The sequence below is a fragment of the Chiloscyllium punctatum genome, chromosome 20, assembly GCF_047496795.1.
Source record: "Chiloscyllium punctatum isolate Juve2018m chromosome 20, sChiPun1.3, whole genome shotgun sequence".
Taxonomy (NCBI): Eukaryota; Metazoa; Chordata; class Chondrichthyes; order Orectolobiformes; family Hemiscylliidae; genus Chiloscyllium; species Chiloscyllium punctatum.
In genome coordinates, this window is record NC_092758.1 from 33,741,077 (window position 1) to 33,756,715 (window position 15,639).

Genomic DNA, 15,639 nt, shown 5'->3' on the forward strand with positions numbered 1-15,639 from the left:
CTAGAAGATTGTGAAGTCTTTAAAAGCCAGAGAATAGCAATTAAAAAAAATCAGAAGAGGGAGAAGATGAAATGTGAGGATGAGCTAGCTGGTTATGTAAAAGACTTTTTTAGATATATAAAAGGTAAAAGAGAGGTCAAGACTAGACATTAGATGCTTGAAAATGACGTTGGAGAAACAGTGATGGAGAACAAAGAAATGATGGAAGAACTGAATAGGTATGTGCATCAGTTTTCATAGTAGAAGACATCAGCAGCATATCAGAACTTCAAGAGAGTCAGGGCAGAGACAAGTATAGTGGCTTTCACTAAGGAGAAGATAGTGGGGAAGCTGAAAAGTCGAAATGTGGATAAATCACCTGGATCAGATGGACCAGATCCCAGAGGTCTGAAGAAGAAAGCTGAGGAGATTGTAAAAGCATTGGTGGTGATCCTTCAGGAATTACTGGAGTCAGCGAATGTCCTGAGGATGGCTCCATCAAGGGGAAGTCATATCTGACAAATCTGTTAGAATTCATTCAGGTGGTAACAAGCAAGCTAGACAAAGGAGAGGCAGTGGTTGTGCTCCATTTGGATTTCCAGATGGCTGTAGAGGAGTCTTCTAAATAAGACAAGAGCCCATGCTATTAGGGGCAAGGTACTGGTATGGATAGAGGATCGGCTGACTAGCAGAAGGCAGAGAGTGGGGGGAAAAGAGGTATTTTTCAAAATGGCAGCGGCTGACTAGTGGAGTTCCACAGGGAACAGGCTGCAGGAAGGACTTGGCCAGGCGAGGAGAATTGGCAAAGAAGTGGCAGATGGAACACAATGTGGGAAAGTGTCAGGTTAAGCACTTTGGTAGGAAGAATAGAGGTGTAAATTATTTTCTAAATGGGGAAAAGCATTGGAAATCTAACGCGTAAAGGATCTTGGGAATCCTTGTTCAGTATTCTCTTTCGGTTAATGTGCAGGTTCAGTTAGCAGTTAGGAAGGCAAGCGCAATATTAGTATTCATTTTGACAGGGTTAGAGTAAAAGAGCAGAGATGTACTGTTGACGCTGTATAAAACTCTGGCCAGACTATATTTGGAATATTGTGAGCAGTTTACAGCCTTGTATCTAAGAAGGATGTGCTGGCCTTGGAGGGGGTCCAGAAAGTTTTCAAGAATGACCTTAGAGATGAGGGCCTGTCATATGAGGTGTAGTTGAAGACTCTGAGTCTGTAATCAAAAGAGTTGAGAAGGATTGGGGCAGGGGGTTCTCGTTAAAATTTAGAGAATACTGATTGGCCTGGATTGACTGGAAATGGAAAAGATGTTGCCACTCGTCAGAGAGGCTGGCACCACAGGGCACTGGCTCAGTGAAGTGATAATCCAGACCACACCTCCTCCCAAATATCCCTACACTCTTAATAAGAATGGCAGTAAGATTTCAATTGATTAAGATGTAAATCCCAGAATTGCTTTCAAGTCACTGCCCCAAGAGAGCTTTGGGTTTATTTACACGTTAATCAAAAATAATTCTGCACATCCATTCTAAATGATTAAAGACTTAATAGCAATCTAGATTTGTTCAATACATTTGTGTAAATTGTATGATCCTTTGATCTTTTACTTATAAATTCTGTGACCAATGTGTTATCTCTCACTGTCTGCCTGAGGAAGGAGTGGGACCTCCAAAGGTTTGCAGCTTTCAATAAACCTGTTGGACTATGGTTTTGTTCAGCCCAGTCCAACATTGGCACCTTCATAGATGAGAAGCTCATTGACCTTATTTGCTGAGTTAATTGCTGTGCAGTCCTCCAGATGACTGAGACTGCACTGACCTGGGCGGCAACCTCAGATCAGGTTGACATGGTCTGGTGTTCTAGCCTCAACTGGTGGTCAAGGGATAGTGTTTGTCACACCTCTGTGTACTCCATCCCCAAGGGTCTTCAGATCCCTCCCAGAAAAGTGGGATGTCAATTTTCCCTTATCTGCCATAATTGGGGCAAATACCAGTTACTGTGCAGGGCAGCTTTGGACTAACAGTACTTGTCCGAGCACACAGCAGCATTTTAAAGATGGCTCTGGGACCAGGATGCAGGTCCATTCTAGCATGTTCTGGCAGTGGGGAGTTATTACGGGTGTGGCGGGTGATGGATTGAGACTAGAATCAAGCTGGAGGGGCATTCTAGGGGTGGGGTAGGTATTTAACGAGGTGGGTTTGGCACAACACAGTGAGAGATCTCACTAGGCCCTGTGGAGAGAAGTCTTTCTTGGAACTTGACGAAAATGACTTCACCAAAAAGAGTAAGATTCAGCCCTCCAGCTCTGATGTGGACAGCCTACTGTTAATACCATGTCTCTATTATTTACAACCAGGGCAATTTTGAACACATAAATGAAGTAAAATAAAATCCATTGTTCTGCTAAACAGTGCCTTGAAATCTATATTCAGTGCAGACTCATTTCTAACAGACTAAGCACTGCAACGCACATCCAGGTATTTGTCACTGTCTGCTGAAATACTTTGAGATGAGCTTAATTTCATCTCCCCAATTTTTGCTTCCCATGAAGGTGACCTTATAACAATAAGACAGGAAATGGTGTAAAAAAAAGGCAAATCTACAAGGTTGCTTAAATTCAAGCCAAAGACACGAGGAAGGACAAATCAAGAAAAAAGGAAATTTTAGGATGAGGCAATAAAATCCTTCATCAGTTCTTAATTTTGAGGGGATTTATTTCTTCTTTTCGTTGTTAGGATGTGGGTGTCACAGGTAAAGCTGACATTTGTTGACCATCTTCCCTCCTGAGAAAATTATAATATATCTTCTTACTGAGTTACTGCAATATTGCTTGCTACTGAATGGCTTCTCATACCACTACACTTTGCAGTTAAGTTAGCAACATCAACAAGGGCTGAAGTCACATATTATCCAGATGTGTCATTTACCTTTCCTAAAGAGTAGCAAGAAACCAATTAAATTTAATACAACAATCTGATAGCTACATGGTCACAGCTAGAGCAGATAAGATGAAAAACTATCATTTCAAAGAAAGCTACACAGTATATTGGATCTTTCTCATGAGATGAATTAATGGCTGTCCTTGGTAGGATTTACTTAGTGAACATTTGTGCAAAGTCTTATTTTCTTTCAAATTTCTGCTTACATTCTACGAGAATAAATGTAACATTTGTTCGTAAATATAAACAGTTTAGTTTAGGATCTTTGTTTTTTTTTGTTTTAATGATTTTCCCTGAGAGATTGGTCATTGGATACTAATCTCATGAACCTCCTCACCTCGTTCAATCCAAAATTCTTGGACTCTGCCGACAGACAATCAACCATTGATCTTTTCTGCATGACTCACCAGACGCCTACTCACTCAGAACTAAACCTTTGGTATCCTCGACCTAATTGTGGGTAATTGTTTTTTCATGCTAGCTTTAATTACAACTTGGCTTAGAATTAGTAGCAGTTGCCCCTGAATTCTCCCCATCTGTCCTATTGATGCTGCTACAGTGGAGGGTGGGCCTTAACTTAATCTCTACCATATTCTTTTGGTGCCTTTTACATCTTCAAGCACCTCATCCCAGCCATTTCTCTCACCTCCATGTCAAAACCTTCATTGTCTGCTTTACTCTGAATTCCACCTGAATCTATTCTGCCTGTACTTACGTGCAGACAAAGACTGAGTTGATATCACTTTGAATGAGACTATTTGTATTTGTGCTTTCTTCAGTCATTGCCTTGTTACTGCACAACCTCTTAGCAAGTAAAAGAAAGGCAATAGAACCTTAAGACAATTAGAATCGAAAGCCTTTAAATTGGCAAAACAAGCATTTGTGAGAGGCAATGTACTGAGGAATGGTTTATAGATGACATTTCCAAAAAAAATGTACATGCAATGTTATAGTTGAAAATATTGATACCAAAGTATGGAAATTGCATAAAGAAATGTTCACCTCTTTGAGTGATCTTTTTATATGTCAGCCACTTCAGAACTAGCTAACCTGTTTTTGACATTTTACTCTAGTCAATTGAATATATGAATTAAATTTGCCTTTCAAGTATTTTTGTAGAAGTTAATGGTATACAGAAACCATAATGAGTGACACAGTGAAGCCTCAATTTAATTATTATACTTAAAGAAATATTGGATTTCATTTTACTGAGTTTAAGTTTCTTTGTTGACTGCATTAGGGATACTGCCAAAATTGACAACTTCATTGTCATAAGAGGTTTGTAATTAATTTTCTTCAATGTGATTCTGACATATAAAACTGTAATTGGACTGCAAACACCAACAAGCATGCAAAATGTATGAGCCTGCTCAGAAGTAGAAAGAATGAATGAAAATAATTTCAGAAATAATGTGTTTAATAGCAGTGAATGCTCAGCTTGTATTGGTTACGTTAAGTAGTTGTTTTAACATTAACATGCAGAATTTGGAATAGAATTAGACTTAAGGATCACAATTAAAATGCTTGGTTTAATGTTTTTGATTCTGACATTATTCATAATTTAATATTCTTGATTCTTTTGTGTCTTCCCAGTTAATTGTTAAAATACACATGATTTGCAATTCAGGCAAACAAGACAAGAAAAACCTGAAAGCTCTTCTGCAAGATATAATTTTGTTGTCCTTAGAATCTCTCTATATGCATTTGCATATAAAATTATTGTCTATTGAGAAATCAAACAGTGATTATCTGTGTTCAATACAATTATTGAGTAAATCCCAGTTGAACCTCATCTTATCCTAACCAGGTATCCACACATGGGGTACTAAATTTTAATATTTTCTTCTTTCTGGTCAAGGGAATCAAAGGCCGTTTACCATAGCCTGTGACAGCTGCAATTCAGACTGAGTTGTTATTGCAAGTCAGTTTTTGTATTTACGAGTACCACACCCATTTAACCAGAGGCAGTAGAGGACCCTTTACAAATATAATGGAAATGTTAGACCAACAGTGTGAGGAAAATATTAATAACATAATATATTCTTTCTAAAACATCTGATTATTAAATCACTGCTTCTGTATTCCTTGCTTGATAGCCTTCCTGGAGAGGATTCAGTATGACAAATTGACAAACTTTTAGTCGCAGTGAAGTCGGTGAAATGTATTTAAAAAAACAGAAATTGTTGGAAAATCTTAGCAAGTCTGGCAGCATCTGTGGAGAGAAAACAGAGTTAACATTTCAGGTCCAGTGACTCTTCTTCAGTTTTGCAGAATGGAAGAAGGGTCACTGGACCAAAAACTGAGATTTTCCAACAATTTCTAATTTTGTTTCTGATTTCTGACATCCTCAGTCCTCTGGTTTATTGTTTGTGAAATTTATGATTTGTTCATAGATCACATAATATTTTCCAACAACTGTAACTAATTTTCTCAAAACAATGTTACTACCAACTGATAAGACAAATTGAATAGATCAAATCCTTGCCATGTAGCATCTTGCAAAGTAACGACTCATCAAGCAGTTTTCTCCTGAAATAAGAACTTTTTAATATCGAATTAACGCTATTAATTATCCACACTTCCATATTCCTCTAAATTTCATTTGGCTTCTGGAAATCCTAACTTTGATGCATGTTTGCAAGTAAATGGACAAAGCCGTAACTGAAACATATTTGAGCAAAGGCCGAGTTGGACAACTTCAGACATCAAACACACAACATAAAAGGAGCTGTATTGATATCTAATTTTAACATGTAATCTTTTTTAATAAGTATATGTCTTCCATATGACTCTTCAAAGAAGAAATATAACCATTTAAATTAGTTATGTCATAATTATAACCCATATTTTATGTGTATATATGCTTTGTAGGTTAAAACATCTTTTTATGTGAAAAATACTATGATCAGTCTGGAGCAGCAAATAGATACTAGGGATGAAAGTTGGTTGATTTCATTTAATTACTTAATGAAGTATAGTTTCTTGAGTTCTAAAGCTTTCATTCCCCCTTAGGAGACAGACTCAAACTGTCAACAGCTTTTTGATAATGATATTCAATAAAGTAGGCCACTCAAATTAAGTCCCATCAGAGTTTGCAAAAAACTTTTGGGATGTAATAAAATATCAGCTGAAAAATTGTAGAATTATCTGACTTCTTTCATGTAGAAAGTATGTAACATGCAACAGATAAACAAGATGTAAAGGAACCATACTTGGTTGCAGATTTTGTTTTGTGGCTGATGTTAATCTAACCTTTTTCCAGAAGAGGATGCTGTTTACAGCTCTCCTTAATGCTCAGGGTTCTATTGATCTATTTTGAAAAGATAGTGTGTTTGCATTCATTCCTTCAAAGGAAATAACATATTTGCAGCAGGTTTTTCCCTCTGGATTCCCCTGCCACTCGGTATGAGTGCACAATATAGCCTAAAGTCACATCTCCACTCCTGCATTATCTTTGGAGAATTATTTAGCAACTTGACAGGCAAACAATCTATAACAAGGAGAAAACAGTGGCATGAAGTTCTGATTCACCATAACATATCACTTTGTTGATTACAACAATTAAGACAATTGGAAAAACAAAAAAAATGGTGACTGGAAAGGCAATGATTATGCACGCTAAGCACAGGTTATAAAAACCTGTAGGAAGAAGTAACAATGAGGGAGAAATGGACGCACCTGTTAATTTCTCTGCCTGGTGGTAATGTGATGGCATGGACCACCTGAATTTCATCTTCTATCAATGGCATAATACAGTCATCTCCCTCTACCCACACGAGGTACATTCCAAGACCTACTGCAGAAGTCTGAAACCGCGAATAGTCGCCAACTCATTCATTTAAATGGGAAATTTACCTTCCTGGCAGCTCCCGGTCCCTGGTTATGGAACGTTCCCTATAATATGTTCGGGATGTGGGTAACTGAAACTGCAGAAACCGGACCCCCAGATGTGGCAGTCAGCCTGTAATTGACAAGAATCAGATAATCTGCCCTACCATATTAATGCCTGTGTAGAGATGTTGAAGATTAACCTGAAGATTAGCTTCAAGATGATCCACAACCAGTCTAACATCTATCAGAGGACAATTATACAATCCATTATGAAGAAGGCTACAACAGGATACTTAAAAATTTTTAATGCGATCAACTAGAGTCAACATGACTTTGTGAAGAGGATATTATGTTTAACAAGTTTATTTGAGTCTTTCAAATAAATAACAAGCAAATATGATAGAGAGGAAGCTGTTGATATTATGTACCTGAATTTCCAATTTGCATCTAAAACAGCGTCACATCAAAGGATACTAAACAAGACAAGGGCACACAGAATCCCTCCACTGTGGAAGCAGGTCATTTGGCCCATCAAGTCTATACCAACCTTGTGAAAATCATCCCACCCAGACTCACCCCCTATTCTTACCTGTAACCGTACATTTCCCATGCCTAATTTCTCTAACCTGCACAACCTTGGACACTATGGCAATTTGGCACAGCCAATCCACCTAACCTGCACATATTTGGGCTGTGGGAGGAAACCAGTGCACCCAGAAGAAACCCACAGAGACACGGGGAGAATGTGCAAACTCCTCATAGACAGTCACCTAAGGGTGGAATCAAACCCAGGTCCCTGATGCGGTGGGGCATTAGTGTTCACAACTGAGCTACCATGCCTCCCATGATATAGATGGTAATAGTTTAGCATAGATATAGATTGGAGTAGGATTGAATTATCTTTTTCAAGTTTCAGTTTTCCAGAGATCAGTGCTGGGGCCTCAACTATTTGCAGTTAGTATCAATGATTTGGATGAAGGGACCAGATGCATGTTAGCTAAATTTATCAATGATATCAAGCTAAATAAGAAAGTAAGCTGACAAGAGTAGGTAGAATGTTTGCAAAAGGATGTAGCCAAACTAGGCGAATGAGTACATATGTGGCAGGTGGAGTTTATTGTGATAAAGTTTGAACTTGTCTACTTGGACAAGACAAATAGAACAGCAGAACATTATTTATATAGAGATTGTAGCATTCCATGGTATGGAGGGATCTGTCTACACAAGTCACCAAAAGTTACTGTCAAGATATAGCATGTGATTAGGAACGCAAATTGTATGTTGGCACTTGTTGCAGGGAGATCAGATTTAAAAGTAGAAAAGGTTCATGGCAGTTGTTCAGAACCCAGGTGAGATTAGCATACATTTTTTACTCTGTATGAAAAATGGTACAATTGCATGAATGGCTTTACACTGAAGATTTGAAGGTCTTATCCATTAGTTTGGGCCTATACCCATTGAATGAGAGGTGAACTTATTTGCGCATAAATAGTTTGAGGGGATTTGATTGAGTGGCTTCCAAGAGGATGCTTTGTCTTGTTAGGATGTCAAGAACTAGTTGACTAAGTTTAAGAATAAGAGAAATTAAAAAGTATAGAATCATAGAATTCCTACAGTGTGAAACAGGCCCTTCAGCCCAACCAGTCCACACTGACCCTCTGAAGAGTAACCCACCCAGACCCATTCCCCTCGCCTGCTACTCTACATTAACCCCTGACTAATGCATCTAACCTACACATCCCTGAACACTATGGGCAATTTAGCTTGGCCAGTTCACCTAACCACGCATATCTTTGGACTGTGGGAGGAAACGGGTTCCCCCTGAAGGGTGTTAGGGAAGTTAGCATCACTAACTTGGTTTCCCAATTCAGAGTCAACCACATTGCTATGGGTCCAGAGTCACATGCAGGCCAACAGTGAACCAGGTGGGCCTTTCCCAACAATTTTGTAGTCATTGTTAGACTCTTAATTTTGATTTAATTCCAATTCCACCATCTATCATAACAGGATTTGAACCAGAGTCTCCAGAACAAGACCTGGGTCTCTGGATTAATTATCTAGCGATAATACCACAAGGACATCACCTCCCCGAATATAAACATGCAGATGTAGCATAGTTGTATGTCCGCATTACTTTGACATGCATACATTTTCAATGATAAAACACATCGCAACACCAGATTGAAATTCATGATTTGGAAATGAGAAGTTCATGCTCCAGAGATTGATAGATGATAGATGTTTGTGAGCAGCTTTCTTTGAGGCCATTGGTGAGCAATATTACTTCACCAATGACAACAAAACATGGCCATGAAGTAACTTCAGTTAACAGATAGAAAATAACAACAGTGCACCCTAGCCTCTGGCAGTTCAGGACATGTAGAACTAAAATGGGCAAACTACTGGACACTTAGAGTCATAGAGATGTACAGCATGGAAACAGACCCTTCGGTCCAACCCGTCCATGTTGACCTTATATCCCAACCCAATCTAGTCCCACCTGCCAGCACCTGGCCCATATCCCTCCAAACTCTTCCTATTCATATAACCATCTAAATGCCTCTTAAATGTTGCAGTTGTACCAGCCTCCACCACTTCCTCTGGTAGCTCATTCCATACACATACCACCCTCTGTGTGAAAAAAAATTGCTCTTTAGGTCTCTCTTATATCTTTCCCTTGTCACCCTAAACCTATGCCCTCTAGCTTTGGACTCCCTGACCCCAGGGAAAACTCTTTGCCTATTTATCCTATCCATGTCCCTCATAATTTTGTAAACCTCTATAAGGTCACCCCTCAGCCTCCGACGCTCCAGGGAAAACAACCCCAGCCTGTTCAGCCTCTCCCTGTAGCTCAAATCCTCCAACCCAGGCAACATCCTTGTAAATCTTTTCTGAACCCTTTCAAGTTTCACAACATCTTTCCGATAGGAAGGAGACCAGAATTGCACACAATATTCCAACAGTGGCTTAACCAATGTCCTGTACAGCTGCAACATGACCTACCAACTCCCTGTACTCAATACTCTGACCAATAAGGGAAAGCATACCAAACGCCTTCTTCACTATCCTAGCTACCGACGACTCCACTTTCAAGGAGCTATGAACCTGCACTCCAAGGTCTCTTTGTTCAGCAACACTCCCTATGACCTTACCATTAAGTGTATAAGTCCTGCTAAGATTTGCTTTCCCAAAATGCAGCACCTCGCATTTACCTGAATTAAAATCCATCTGCCACTTCTCAGCCCATTGGCCCATCTGGTCAGGATCCTGTTGTAATCTGAGGTAACCCTCTTCGCTGTCCACTACACCTCCAATTTTGGTGTCATCTGCAAATTTACTAACTGTACCTCTTATGCTCGCATCCAAATCAATTATGTAAATGACAAAAAGTAGAGGACCCAGCACCGATCTTTGTGGCACTCCACTGGTCACAGGCCTCCAGTCTGAAAAACAACCCGCCACCACCACCCTCTGTCTTCTGCCTTTGAGCTAGTTCTGTATCCAAATGGCTAGTTCTCCCTGTATTCCATGAGATCTAACCTTGCTAATCAATCTTCAATGGGGAACCTTGTCAAATGCCTTACCGAAGTCCATATAGATCACATCTATCGCTCTGCCCTCTTCAATCCTCTGTGTTACTTCCTCAAAAAATTCAGTCAAGTTTGTGAGACATGATTTCCCACGCACAAAGCCATGTTGACTATCCCTAATCAGTCCTTGCCTTTCCAAATACATGTACATCCTGTCCCTCAGGATTTCCTCCAACAACTTGCCGACTACCAACATCAGGCTCACTGGTCTATAGTTCCCAAGCTTGTCCTTACCACCCTTCTTAATCAGTGGCACCACGTTAGCCAACCTCCAGTCTTCCGGCACCTCACCTATGACTAGAAAAACAGTGACCTGGAAGCAAGAAACCTTGTTGGACACTTTTCCTTCTTCAGCAAGATTTGGAATATTGCTGAAAAAGAAAATGAGACATAATGTTGAAGATTTTGTTTTGCATTCATTAGGCCAGAACTGCAAGGAGACTAAATTTCAAAGAGGACAACTTATTGATGTTCTTGTGATTCTGTTCCCAGGGGTACAAGACAAGCAGACTGGAGTCATGTCTCTTTTTGCAGCAATATTCCCATTCTGTACCACCAAGCAACCGGTCATATTTTAAACCACTGAAATGCTTTTTCCAAAGCAACTTCAAAAATATCTTTAATAATGCAGTACTTTCACAGAGCTGCGAGTATAAAAAATGTTTTATTCAATCATGGATGAAGAAGTCACTGGCTAGGCCAGCAGTTTTGTCATCCCTAATGGCCTAGGGGACAGTTAAGAGTAAATCACATTGATTCATTCTCTAGCATTCTCTACCCCAATAAAGTCAAATGTCCAAGCTCAATTAGACACCTGATTCACACTTGACTATTTGATCTTGGCTATAATTACTTGGATTCTCAAAGATTGTTTCAGGCATGCCCTTCAAGGACCGGGCTATCTCAGCAGATAAATGTCAAGCAGGATCGACTCCAGCCCCCTGATGAGCAATGACATAGGCAACCACAAAGTAAAATACCATGATGTGTGTTCTCATCATCACAAATCCAAGATGATCAACATTTGCTTACCTGCCATTTCTTTCAAAGCCAAACTTGATCCTTTCTTTCTGGAAAGGAAGCAGTATCTGATTAAGCTTTTCAGGCAATGTTGAAAGCAGAATGTCAAATTTGTCTTCTGAGCATTTGTTCTCAGGAAATAAAGATGGGGGGCAATGCTGGAGCTGCTGGGATTTTTTAATGACTTCTTCAGTGCAACAGCAGTCATATTTTTTCTCTCAGAAAATTTGTGGTATGTGGGATACCCTCTGCTAGAAAGTAGTGGAGGTGAGGTCACTGAATTTGTTTGAGGTAAAGTTAGATAGTTTTGTGATAGACACCGGAGTTAAGGATTATGGGGAGGGGGAGGGGAAACAAGAAAGTGGAGTTGAGACCATAACCAGATCTTTGAAAATAGCAGAGCCATCTTGAAGGGCTGAATGGTCTACTTCTGTTCATAAAGCCTGCGTTCCCACATGAACAAGCTGATTGGTGCAGCAGACATGACTAGAGACTCATATTCACAGTGAGCCACAGAGTTGTTCACGTCTGAGGCTATTAGTCAGAGGTGATCACTGTATTGACAAGGCTGAATGGTCACCTGCAGCAGGCTTCCCAGTAACAACTGGAGATGTAATGTGGCACAGAATGCTGATCATGAGAGGCACTGTGTCTGTATGCAGATGCGGAAAAGCAAAATCACAATGTCATGGTGCAGAGGTGGCATAACTTTCACTGCTGTAGTGAACTGATGGAGGAAGAAATAATGGAAAGAGGAATGGATTACAACGGGGAAGCTTGTTGCTGTGGGTGAGATGATTATAAAAGGTGATGGAGATAAGCATCAAACTTCCAAACATAGGTTCAGTGGCATTGGCATAGGAGTATACAGCAGCTGAAGAATTATGTAAAACCTCTTAGGAGAATTGGCCAATTGAGGAGTTTGTGTTACATAAGTCCAGCACACCCTCCACCAGCAAAAATACCCTCCATAGTGGGCATGGATATATGTTTAGAAAGTGGTACTGCTGGCTCGCAAGTATGGCATGGATGCACATGAACAGCTAGCAATGGCAGTGATGGCTGCAGCAATGCCCATCAGAACTAAAGATGGGTCCAGTGATGGTCAGCTTCCTGCAGTTGGCAACTCTCAAGAGTCAGCAGCAAAGTGGCAAATGCTGCAGAAGGAGCCTGAGATTTAAGGACATCTTTCAACAGTTCCCAGAGCCTGGTCACATTGACAAGCACATTATCTAGAGGCCAAGAATGGTGTTGTATCTCAGGAATGGAAGTTGGATGGCCTCCTTCTTTGAGAGAATGAAGACCCTCATGGAGAGCTGTATGCAGCATAACATTCAATGGATGCAAGAGATGGACAGTGATCCCCCACAGTATGAATCAGTCCATGTGCTCTGTTGAATGATGGATAGATGAGTTGGCCTAAGATCAAAGACCCATAGTCAGCTGAATATTCATCCTAGGAAGCTGAGAGGGTAGGTGGGCCTTGAAAAGCTCAAAAAAGTCAGTGAGTTCTTCTTAAAGAGCCCGGTGCATTGCCGGCAGAGTGATATGTATGCTGCTTGAAGTCTGACAGCAGACTTGTACAAACGCAGGTGACTGCAACTGTGCCATGCTGGCCAGGTCTCAGAAGGCAACCTCACGCACTGGTCCACCAATTGCAACTGCTAGGAGCACACACCCTAGAAGAACTGCATTTTATTTTGACACAGTAAAGAAGAAGATTAAGGACTTTGAGACGTTGTAGAGGAGAATGGTTATATTCTTACCGCGGTTGAAAGAATTCAATTGCATTGAGGGAATGAGTTAGTATTTCCCTGGAGCAAGGAAGGATCAAGTGAGATTTCATTGAGTTGTTTGAGATAATGAATAGTTTTGAAAAAGTAAATAAGGACAAACATTCCAGAGGACACCCAGAAGACCTGGGTTAAATGTAATTAACAAAAGAGCCTGAAGTGGGATGAGGAGATGCCTACTTTCTGCAGCGAGTTGTCATGATGTTGAATGCACTGACTGAACTAGAAGTGGAAGTGGAAATGATAAGTTATCAAGAGAGAACTGCACAATTACTCAAGAGGAAGAATAGGGATAAGGGAAAGAAATGTAGAGCACTGGAGCGAGAGTGGAATAATGGAATTAATTAGATTACTTACAGTGTGGAAACAGGCCCTTCAGCCCAACAAGTACACACGGCCTGCCGAAGTGCAACCACCCAGACCCATTCCTACATTTACCCCTTCACGTAACACTACAGGCAATTTAGCATGGCCAATTCACCTAATCTGCACATTTTTTGACTGTGGGAGGAAACCGGAGCCACAGGGAGAATGTGCAAACTCCACACAGCCAGTTGCCTGAGGTGGGAATTGAACCCAGGTCTCTGGCGCTGTGAGGCAGCAGTGCTAACCACTCTGCCACTGTGCCACCCACTAATTCAAATTAGACAGCCCTTTCAGTGAGTTGGCACAGACACAATGGTTAGAATGCCTCCTTCTGTACTATGTCATTGTAGGATTCAAATGTATGACATCACTTGGAGTTGAAAAGGTGTTTTCACATATTGGTAATCGTTATGTTTTTTTCCAGTATAGTGTCTCTGTTGTGAAGAGGGAAATGTTTATTGAGAAGGGAACCCCAGCCTTCCCTGACAGTGCTAGTCATCAGCAATATTCCACCTAAGCTGGGCAACCTCTTGGAGGATCCACACAGACCAACCACTGTATTGACACAATTCCCAGCATTGCCTTCTCGTTTCAGAAGTTGCTGCCGTGCATAGACTCTGAGGTTTGTGCAACAGAAAAAATAATTGCAGGTGATGTTGGTTATCAGTTTATTTTAAAAGGTATTTGTCAGTAAAATTTGTTTCTCATAATATACTTTAGGTGTAGTTCTTGCCAGCAGTATCCATGAATCTAACATGGGGAAAAAAATTGCAATCCTTTGGCAATGTACAGATACCTTTTTTTTATACCTTTTAGTTTCCTTTGCTTTTCTCTCCTCAGTCTCACCCAGAAGCAATGGCTCATGTTGACACATTGTTTGTTGGGTACAAGCAACTCACTGAAATCCCATACAAATAACCATTTAATTGAGTTAACTGAAATAGCACACACTGCACCAGTTTGACAGTCACTCGATGGTGATCAGAGCAACCTGGACACTAGGAAGGAGGCCATTAAACCTTCCTAGTCTGCTCCACCATTTAATATGATCATGGCCGAACCCCTCCTCAATGCCATTTTTCTGGTTTCTCCCAGACTTCTTGAGGTTTTTAACATTTAAGAAAAATCTATTTGTTTCCTGAATGTATCAGTGACTTGTCCTCCACAGCCTTCTGTGGTAGAGAATCCCACAGGTTCACTATCCTTTGAGTGAAGAAATGTTTCCTCATCTCAGTCCTAAGTGGTCTACCCCATATCCCGTGACGGTGTCGCCTGGTTCTAGACTCACCACCAAAGAACTCATCCTCCTTGCATTTAGTTTGTCCAGCTTGCTGGAATTTTATGCATTTCAATCAGAGCCCAGGTCTTCCTTCTAAGCCCTGGTTGAATATAAATCAAACCAATCTGTTTTCATAGAATAATTCTGCCATCCCAGTATCAGCTGAGTGAACCTTCTCTGCACCATCTTTCTGAAAAATATACCCTTTCTTAGGTAGGGAATCAAAAACTAAATGCAATACTCCAAGTATGGTCTCACTAAGGTCCTGTATAACTGTAGACAAATATCCCTTCATCTGGACTCAAATTGTCTCGTAATGAAGGCGAGACTTTTCCTTCCTAATTGCTTGCTGCAACTGCCTGTCTACTTTCACTGAATGGTGTACAAGGACACTCTAATAGTTACATCCTCAAAATGCTTCAGTAGATTTGTAAAGCAGGTTCAAAGGACTGAATGCCTACCCTGACTCCTATTCCTCATGTTATCGTGTTATGACTAAGAAAAATACCTTTGTTTTTACTTGACTGTTTTTCCTTATTCTCAAGCCTTCATTGATACCTTGATTGACATGAGCTAACATATCCTGACTAGCTCCTCTCGGTTGGTATTCTTACTCTATGAACTATCAGCATCATATTGTGTATAATATCTCCAGGTCAGAGATTGTGTTGGCCATCAGCACTAGAAGGTACATTTAATGTAATTTATTTTGTAGTTAGTTATTACAGTTCAATTTAATTGTATTCATTTTTGAATTTTAAATTTGTGAACATACTCAAAATGAAACATAATAAAATTGAGATATATACAAAGCATCTGTCAGACTTTCTTTGTTAC